The sequence below is a fragment of the Elephantulus edwardii genome, unplaced genomic scaffold, assembly GCF_000299155.1.
Source record: "Elephantulus edwardii isolate Elephantulus edwardi_28Jun2011 unplaced genomic scaffold, EleEdw1.0 scaffold00039, whole genome shotgun sequence".
In the NCBI taxonomy this organism is placed as follows: Eukaryota; Metazoa; Chordata; class Mammalia; order Macroscelidea; family Macroscelididae; genus Elephantulus; species Elephantulus edwardii.
The window spans coordinates 4,218,763-4,229,002 of record NW_006399789.1 but is presented as its reverse complement, the minus strand read 5'-3'; positions in this window follow the sequence as shown (position 1 = coordinate 4,229,002).

The following is a 10,240-nucleotide window of genomic DNA, read 5'->3' as shown; positions in this document are numbered from 1 at the left end:
ATAACTAAGTTGGGAAAATGCTTATAAGATGGAAGATCTTAGAAGACCTTTTAAGCTTCAACTTATATTAGCTTAATCACTTTCTAAATCATTGAGATTTTCTTTATATCCTATGAAATTAACCATTTTTAGAGTATACCATTCACTTGGCTTTTAGTGTGTTCATGGAACTATGCTACCACTATCTACTTTTCACAATCCCTCTACCCCCTCCCCCCAAAAAAAGAACCCACAGCAGTCACTCCCCATCCCCTATCCAAGGCAGGATTGATCTACTTAATATCTCCATAAAGTTGACAATTTTGGACATTTTCTATAAGTGGAATCATTTGTGTTATTTTGTTGCTTTCACAGAATAATGTGTCTGCTTGGTTCATATACTGGTTTATAGACAGTTTAAATACATGGTTTTTCACACAGGATCTTTCCCATTTCCTTCACCCATTCCTCCCTCCGTTTATCAACTTGTGTAACCCTGTGATTACCCACCCGCCCCGTAGCATATTGTAAAGATTCACATATCAGTACTCCAGTTCCTTTTCATGGCCAAATAGTGTGTGATTGTATGGATCTATAACATCTTGTTTATCTTACTTGTATGTTCAGTCACCTTTACTCTGTGAGGAAACAGGCTTCTGCCAAGTTATTTCTAGGATGCAGACACAGACATCTTAGGGAAGGTGGGGAATTCAGAGAATAGAATTGAGATCCATGGAATTATGTTCATTTTAGTAATTTTTTGGCATCTGAATGAAAAGACTTTTCATCAGTTTATCTAACTGGGTAGTTTTAAAATGCAACTTTTAAGTCATGAGGAAATAAAATATTCTTTTCCACGTTTGAGACTTTCAGCTGGGTGGAGAGAGTAGTGATTTAGGTGGGAGAATGGCACTGTGGTGGCTCTCAGAGCCAGAGGAAACTGCCATGTGGTGGATGTGTCTTTCTTGGGTGAATCCTGAGAGAACAGAACAAAGGCTGTTTCCTGAGGATCAATGACAGCTGAGGATGGCCCTTGCTTACTCCCTTGTTTCATATGCCTGCCTCAAGGAACAATTGAATTTATCTCCTTTATATCCTCTTCATTAACCTCAGATACATGCTAAAGACAACCAAGAAATGATACAATATTTAGGATATTTACGATTTATTACAGAAATGCCATGTAGTGACTAGTAACATTTTAAAATAAAACTTTGTTTTAAAAAACATTATCAGAGCAAGCCATTTAAGGTATTATTATAGAATTTCTATCCTCTTAAACTTTTTAATACATGTTTACACAACCTGGATCTAGTCATACTGTTTTCCAACCTGCTTCTCGTGCTTAATTCATGGGGCAACTTTCATGGCAAAATACTGTTCATCTGTATGCAAAAGGAAACGGCTTCATTATTAAATACTTAAAGGTATTTTGTCCAGAACCGTTAGAAACCACTTAGGAAAATGGCTTAGTTTCCTAAGTCTACCCTGACAAAACACCAGAGAGAGAGTGGTTTTAATCCACTAACAACCCAATATTTTCTGGTTTGAATTGTTTGTCAGTATGTTGTTTCTTTCGTGGAAGGCCATTCTGAGTCAAGAAGAATGCCTGATGTTTTGTTCCAAAATAGGTGTTGGAGACTCCAGGGGTGGGTTTGTGTGTTACCCAAAACCTGAAGGAAGGGTTAGTAAAAATTACATGGGACACCTTGGACTCTTGAATTCTGCACACCCTTGACAGACAGGTGCATACAGTTCAGAGCACTTGAAATGCTGTATTCACTCAGACCTGGAATCATCATGAGAATAAGCACTTCACTTCCAGATAATGCACAGGAAACACAAGGTTTATCTCCCAGTAGAAAAATCCAGAAGAGACAAAAGTTTGTTTTGTTTTGTTTGGGTGGGTTTCTTTTTTTAACTGAGATTTTAATGAAAGTTTATAGAGATCTTGGATTTCCATTCATTAATTGTTGCACATTTTCCTCCCTGCCCCCTCCCCCCCAGTTCGCTTTTCTTTTTGGGAAAAAAAATTCTTTCATTGTTGTACAATTCCCCACCCCAATCAACTTTATTATGCAGCTCTTACTTCTGGACTATTGTCATATAAATAATAACTAATTATATATTCCTTTTATGCAGTTCTTCCCCTCATCATTTTCAATGCAGTGGACATTATCCCCTTTTTTCTTGGTTTCACCCTAATCTCAATGTTACACCTGTTTTACAACAGTGGCATTATGCAGTATTTGTCCTTTTGTGCCTGAGACATTTCACTCAGCATAATGTCCTCCAGGTGAACCATTTTGTATAATATTTCATGAGGTAAAAAGAAGAGCCACAGACTGGGAAAAAATACTTGGTAATGACATGTCTGATAAGGGACTTACAGCTAGAATTTATAGACTACTCAAGCACCACAACAAGATAACCCAATTGCAAAATGGGCACAGGATATGAAAAGACACTTCACCAAAGATGACATTCAGATGGTGAACACATGAAGTGTTCAAAATCCCTACCTTTAAGAGAGATGCAGATCAAAACAACTATGAGATATCATCTCATCCCTGTGACAATAGCAAAATTCAACAAAGCAGCAAACAGCAAATGCTGGCAAGGTTGTGGAGGAACTGGAACCCTTATGCAGTGTTGGTGGGAGTGTAAAATGATGCAACCACAATGGAAGGCTGTATGATGCTGTCTCAAAAAGTTGGAAATAGAAATACCATTTGACCCAGCAATTCCATTGCTGGGAATATACCCTAAAGAAACCAGAACTGCCACCCAAGCTGTTATGTGCACACCTATGTTTATTGTGGCTTTGTTCACAATAGCAGAGTTGGCACCGGTGTGCCTATCAACAAATGAATGGATAGAGAAGGTGTGGTATATTCACACAATGGAATACTATGCAGCATTGAGGCCTTTTGCAGGCACAGCTCTAGAGCGCATCACTTTATACTACACCCTGTAAAAACAGCAGTATACACCCATTTTTTTCCCTTTTCAAGTCTCCTCCTGACATGCACTATCCTGCAGCACCCGTCAGTGGGAAAAGCAGCTGCCTGGTAAACCTCAGTGCCATTCAGTCGTGTCCGGCTCACAGCAATCTTGCACAAGCCGCTGGAGGGGTAGATGCCAGCCTGTTGGGTAGTGCAGACTGTTATGTGCCTGCCACCAGTACTGCTCCTGACCCCAGGGGAAGAAAATTGGGATTGATTGGGTGCTGTGCTCCACGGGTCATGAAAGGGTTAAAGAATGGACCTTGATGCTTTCGGAAGTGGAGACCACATCAGAATCTTGGCCTTGTGGATTTCTCTCAGGGGCTCCATCTACCAGCTACTCCGTAGCAGAAAGATAGGCAAATCTTTTCCCATATGGTTCTGAATCAAAGGCACACAACAGCAATCCTAGCCTCTAGGGAGCACCAGGCCTAGCGATAAGGAGTTGAGCTAACCTGTAGGCATGTGGTCAAATCTGCCGGGGGAGAAAGACGGGAGATCTCTTCCAGTGTGATTTACAGCTTCTGAACCAGCTGGAGGGTCAGCTATGTCCGTTCCAACTTGACAGTACTTAACAATCCAACAATGCTCTCAATATTTAGTTTCTTTTGATGCTAATAGATAAATCTGCCTCTGTCATCATATGACTCCTCGTTTGGGAATCTCTCCCTATAGACCTCAGTCAGATGTAATTAGGACCAGGCGCCACCCTACACCAATATAACCTTATTTGGCCCACGTGATAAAAACAAAGCCCTATTTCCCCAAATGAGGCTGTATTCACAGGTACTGGGGCTCGGATGGAAACATACCTTTTTGGGGGTGCCACAACTCTTAACAGGAGGGATTTTTTAAAAAAAAATTTTGAGGTGTGGCTTTTTTCTCCCCACATGTGTTTGGGGTGTTTCTGATAGAAAGCTAAAACTGGTACCAGGACTACAGAAGTCTGAAAATTTGCTCAAGATGAACCTAAGAAAACCCAAAGTTCCCACCTGCCATCACATGGCCTTTCGATTGCCGCCTGTACTTAAGACTAATAAATGGAACCTTCTCAGTCCATGTCTTGTGGGGCCCTGGTGGTACTTAAGCTCCAGGACTTATGAGGTTCCTGCAATGTGTGGTGACACCACCCACCGGAGGTCCCTCTGAAACCCTTCCCACCTCAGGGTCTAGGAAGGGGAATACTTAACACGTAGTGGGAATCTCGCCTGGAGAGTGGACCCTCTTGGAACCTGGCATCCAGACAAGGTATTGTCAAGGGAAAGGCCATGGATGTCCCCCTGGTGGGTCCCTGGTCGCCCTCAGCACATCCCACACACAGCTGCCTGGGCACTGGCACTGGGCGGAGCTGCGGCCGCAGGGTGGCCCCTGGGCCTTGTTGTCTGTCCCTATGGAGATGGGCTGCTCAGCCCAACTCCTCTCCCTAGCTGCCTGGCAGGAGATCCTGCTCTCGCTTTGCACTGCACGATCAAAGAGGAGGCAGCTGCCTCTGGCGACTTCCTGCAGGTAAAGCCCCAGACTTCATGGCCACACATCTTTTTCTTGGATTGAAATAGGACACCAAGCTGGGCTGGTGTGGCTTCTCACTCCCCATCCTCGCTGAAAGACTCCAGGCAGCAGTGAGGCTGGGCACAGGGCCTGGGGGGCACAAGCAAAGCATCTACAGGGAGGGGTTCTGCCAGGTAACTTCTTTTCTCCTCTAGCCACTTAAGTTAAAAATGAAGTTCTGAGATTTTGGAAAACACTGATTTGCCTAAGACTGCAGACAGGCTCACACTGGCTCTTCCTACTTCCTTCTGCCTGTTCCCATCCACCTCTTCCGAGGGGGGAGGGAGCGGAGGGAGCGAGAGACAGAATATGTATGTGTGTTTTGTGGGGGAAATGGAGAAGAAATGGAAAATTCACACTTTGACTGCAGTTAATGGTAAAAGTTAATATGTTAAGATATGACAAATAGGCAAATCATTGCAACAGGGATACTTCTAAATATATATTTTTTTAAGTACAAATGCTGAGCTTGTTAAGAGCTTGCCAAGAGTGTCAGAACAGACTATCCTGACATCAGCTGCATGAACGTCCAGCTCCTGTAATTAGATTCAAGCACATTCTAGTCTGTTCTGGGATGACTTGACATTTGAGCTTTTAAGGAATCTAAAAAATAACATTCTAAACCAAGCATGTCCATTAGAGAAAGGAAGAGTTACAGGGACTTGGAATTTTAGAATTAGGACCACAGAGCACTTCCCCTATAGAAATTGAAATAAAGGAAGTACTTTTTGTTACAACCTTGGTTTTTTATCTTTAATTCAGCTCTCAAATTCAGTTGCTATCAGAACAAACTCACAGCTGACCATTCCGGTGGATTTTCAGTGGCTGTAAATTGCACAGGAGGAGACTATCAATCTTGCTTTCTGGGCGCTTCTGGTGGATTTGAACCTCTTGCCTTTGGGTTGGCAGCTCAACTCCTTGCCAGGCCACTAGAGCTCTTTATTTATCTTCACATCTATGTATCAATGAGCAAATATGGCATTTGATTACATTTTGCTTTTGATCAAAAGTCTGGCATTTCTTATTTATTGACAGCACAGATTTCCTCAAAACATCATTTTGCGTTGCCTATAATGTAGTCATGTAATGAAAATGATATTCCCATTTATATTCAAAATAAGTGGTATTTTGAAAAACCGTGTCCTGAATTCATGACATTTAGCTGAATTGGACTTTCATTTCTGCTTTTCCATTATCCACACTCAGTTTCCTTGTACTCCAGCTTTCCTTGCCAATCTTTAGGATCGAACAACTTCTTAGGAGGCAAATTTTGGGTTATGCAGCTTGACAGCTGAGGACATTTATTCAATTGCTACTGGTTCATAAAGACAATATTCTGCATCCCTGTTTGGTGAATTTTGTCTCGGGTCCTTAAAGTTGGGAGTAGTCATCCAAGAGGCAACTGTTGGCCTCTTCCTGTCTGGAGCAAAACAGAATATAGACTTTAAAAATAATTTAGTTAAATCTACAACCAGGAGAGAGTAAAATAGACAAATAAGAGTTATGCACATCAAATAATTTCTCCACTAGAGTAAGAAGGGAAGCCACAGACTGGGAAAAAATATTTGGCAATGACATATCTGATAAGGGACCTACATCTAAAAGTTATAGACTATTCCAGCACTTCAACAGGAAAGAGGTAAACAACCCAGTCACAAAAAGGGCACAGTATATGAATAGACACCACACACACACACACACACACACACACACACACATGACATTTGCTAGTTCAGGTGGTAGAGTAGAGGATTATAGGCTTGATTTGCCACAATTGGTGTACCACGTGGCAAACACAGGTGCTTCCGGTGTTGATAGGTGAACCAACAAAGGAAGACTAATTGTAAACAGATCAAAGAAGCGGCTGGACACATTCGTCATCCAGAATCTTTTACCTGCAGATACAAGAACATGAAGTCTGACCCCAGTGCACATTTAAACCAAATTGTGAAAAGGTTTCTTAAATCTTTTTCATCCTTTTTTTGTGGAGTATTTCCCTAGTAAGTGTAGAATAATCTTCATCTCAACAAATGAGTGAGATTTCATACAAGAATAAGTTCATGCATTGAGGGCTTGGCTGAGGAAAGAGGATGTGGGGAGAAAATGTGCAACAATGAATAAATAAAAAAGAATTTTAAGTTAGTAAAAAAGTCTAGAAGAACAGACCGGCGTGCAGCTACCCCAACAACCACTCTGTTCAAGCCGTTGAGACAAGGTCTCTTACTGTTAAAATGATGCTACAATTTAAAAAAAACCAGACGTACCAGTTTGATAGACTGGAGGAACCCCTGAAACTCATCTTTTCAACCCGGAACTGAAACCACTCTCAGAGGTCAGCCTGCAGCTCATCAAGATTGGTATATAACATAAAGAATAACGCGAGGAATGTGCTCCTTACAACAGTCAACTAAATGAGACAAAATGGGCAGCAGCATTTACTTATAAGGAAAGATGAAATGACAAAGAGGGAAACTAAAGACATGGAAGCAGGGAAGGTGGGGTGGAAATGGGTGTGGTGGCACATGTGGGGACAGCTGAGCCGCGGGACGATTTGTATGGGAACTGTTGCATGGAAAACCAAGGCGCTATATAAGCATTCACCCAAGAGATAATAGAATGACAGGAAAGAAAACTCTAGGGGAATATCTGGGGCTACCAATAAGGAAGGGTAATTTCCTAGAGATGATGCCATGAGGTGGGTTTCTCATTTCCAAACCATGCAGGTGGAAATCTGTAGTTTAAAGGCCCCCATGCTGCAATGTTTAGTCATGACACCCCTAGAAAACTAAGCACCTGTACAGCTATGCCTAGATTCCTAACTTCCAGAATCTGCAAGATAACAGATGTTTATTGTTTTATGCTACTTGATTTTTATGTAATTTATTACATAGCAATAGACAACTAATACACACTATGATAGGCTCCACAAAACAATGATTAAGAGAAATGCTACAAGTAGTATCTTCTCTTGTAGATTCAATGAAAACATTAGCATATAAATGTTCCCAAATGTCCTGCAAAATAGAAACATATTTAATTCTGTTCAATCACTTCCAAAGCATATTTAGGCACTGATTGGGGATTTTCTTGGGGAACATATTTTACACACAGAAAAGTACCACCATCAAGTCAACTCCAATCATGATGACCTCATGTGTAACACCTCAAATCACTGCCTAGACCTGCATTATCCTCGCCACTGCTGACATGTTCAAGTTCATTGCTGTGGCTGCTATGTCAGTCCATCTTACCAAGAACTTTTTCACCCCTGCTGGCCCTCTAACTCACCAAATAAAATGACCACCTACTGTGATTGGACCTTCCTTGGTTCAAAGCTAAAGAGTTTGACAATGTTCTTTTGTGCCCCATACCACTCTCACTGGGTTATTTTCTCAAGCAAATCACAATGTCTTTTCTCCCTAGCGTGTCAGTCTAGAGAATAAGATGTGCCCAATCCATGCCGTGGTCTTTGCTATGCATCAGAAAGCTGACAATGACTGAGGATGACAGAAGAAAAATTGACGCCTTTGTGTTGTGGTGATGAAGAAGAGTATTGAACATACCATGGACAGCCAGGAGAATAAATAAGTCTGTCCTGGAGTGAGTGAAACCAAGTTCCTCCTTGGACGCAAGAATTTTGAAGCTCTGTCTCACATAATACTTTGGGCATATGTCAAGGAGAGACCAACTCTTGGAGAAGGACGTGACGCTTGGAAGAGTAGCGGTACACAGCACAGAAGAAGAAGACCCCAGCTTAGATGGATTGACATGAAAACTGATGCAATAGTATTAGGCGTTGTCAAAGCCAGTGAGACTGGCTCAGGATAGGGCAGGGTTCAGAGCAGTTGTATGTAGGGTCGCTATGAGTTGCAGGTAACTCAACAGCACTTATCAATAACAACAAAATCATTGAACGGAATAAGATTAGATGCTCTAACAATATTTGTCTTATTCTGGAATTCCTTTGACTCTTCAATAAAGTTTTCTTCAGTCACTCAAACAGAGGTAATTCTCTACTTCTTGAAATAGCAATGGGGTTGGAGGAAACTTTAGAAGCTTTTGATACTTGTCACAGGTAGAATATAACTGAGAAATTTTTATCCAAATTTTATTTTAATATCTTTAAGCATGCCTTTGCAAACTCTATGAACTAGATAAATGGTGATAGTTATAGAAAGGTTTCAGGCCTTTAGTTCATAGGGTCACTGTGAGTTGTGCTTGACTCAATGACAATCAACAACAATAACAACAATATAAGCAGTTCCCAGATTGAGTTAATTTTGCTTCTAAATGTCTCTTTAAGTATAATTTGTAAGTAAATAGAAATATAGGAAGTTAGGTAGTAACTTCTAACTTCAGTCAGATCAGTCAGATGTCTTAATAGTGTTACCTTCTAGCCATAATACACACACACACACACACACACACACACACACACACTCACTCTTTAAGAGACAGGAGACCAATTTTAGCACAATAATACAGCAACTATATTTTGATACCTACTGCAAAATAGTGTCTGTATGTTATTAGGAACCATTGTATGCAACTTGAATTTTTAGCAGACATCTTTGTAGAGGTTGTTTCATAAAGAGAGGTTGTATATAAGTCTGAAGTTTGCAACATTGGAAGAGCCTATAATGAATATGACCTTCTCAGAGAGCTAGAGCTATTGATGCAATGTGTTTTTCCACTTAAATTGAGCCAAAATGTACCTCTGACCTCACCCACTGTTCTTAGCCTTGTCTTCTGGGAGTTGCAAACCATGTGTAATTGTTTTATACATATGAAAAACCTTCATATCATTGATATATTTGTCCATATAATGTGAGGAAAGGATCCAACTTTTTTATTCTTCTTTTGTAAAAAACCAGATTTTCTGTTTTATAGAATTGGAAAAGTTCATTTTCTCCCCATTGTTCAGATTCATTAGATGTCTGTATTTTTTAACTTCTATTTCACTGGTTTATTTGTCTTGTTTATACTAATGTCATTATCAAATTTGTATCCCTTTCTATATTAAAAATAATAATGACATAATTGTTTTTCCTGTTCTATTAATGAGTAATTCCCTATATAATGTTCTTTTATTTCCTAAGTTTTGATAGTAATTTGGTAGCATTACTGATACTGATTTCAGGAGCTGAATCAGGGATTTTAGTCAATTGTATCTTACAAATAGTTGATCCTTCTATTTGGGATAGGATTGTAGTTTTTCTCCTACTGAACTCAGACATGGTAATATGACGTGCTTGTTTCTCATATTGTGAAAGTGTGAGAAGTTACATGCCATGTCTAGAGAGCCAATATATGTTTATTTGCAAAGTTACAGTGATTGTACAAAGCTAAATATAGACTTTGAAAGTCCTGATTCCTCCCCGCCCCAACTAAAGTTATAAAATGCACCCAAAATTATGTGACACTAATTATGTGACATCTAGTCTTAGAGCATTAAACCATCATTAGATACTTGGAAAGATTGCAATTCATATTATGCAGTGAGAAAAATTACCTTAACACTGTAGTCTACAGTAACGTGAAGTACTTATTATGTGTCTAACCTCAGGGGTGCTATGAAGAAGAGTGTGGCCTAACCTCAAGGGTGCTATGAAGAGGAATGTGGCTTCAGAATTGGAGGGAGACTTATCAATAACCTGCATTATGCAGATGACACCACCTTACTTGCTGAAAGTGAGGAGGATTTGAAG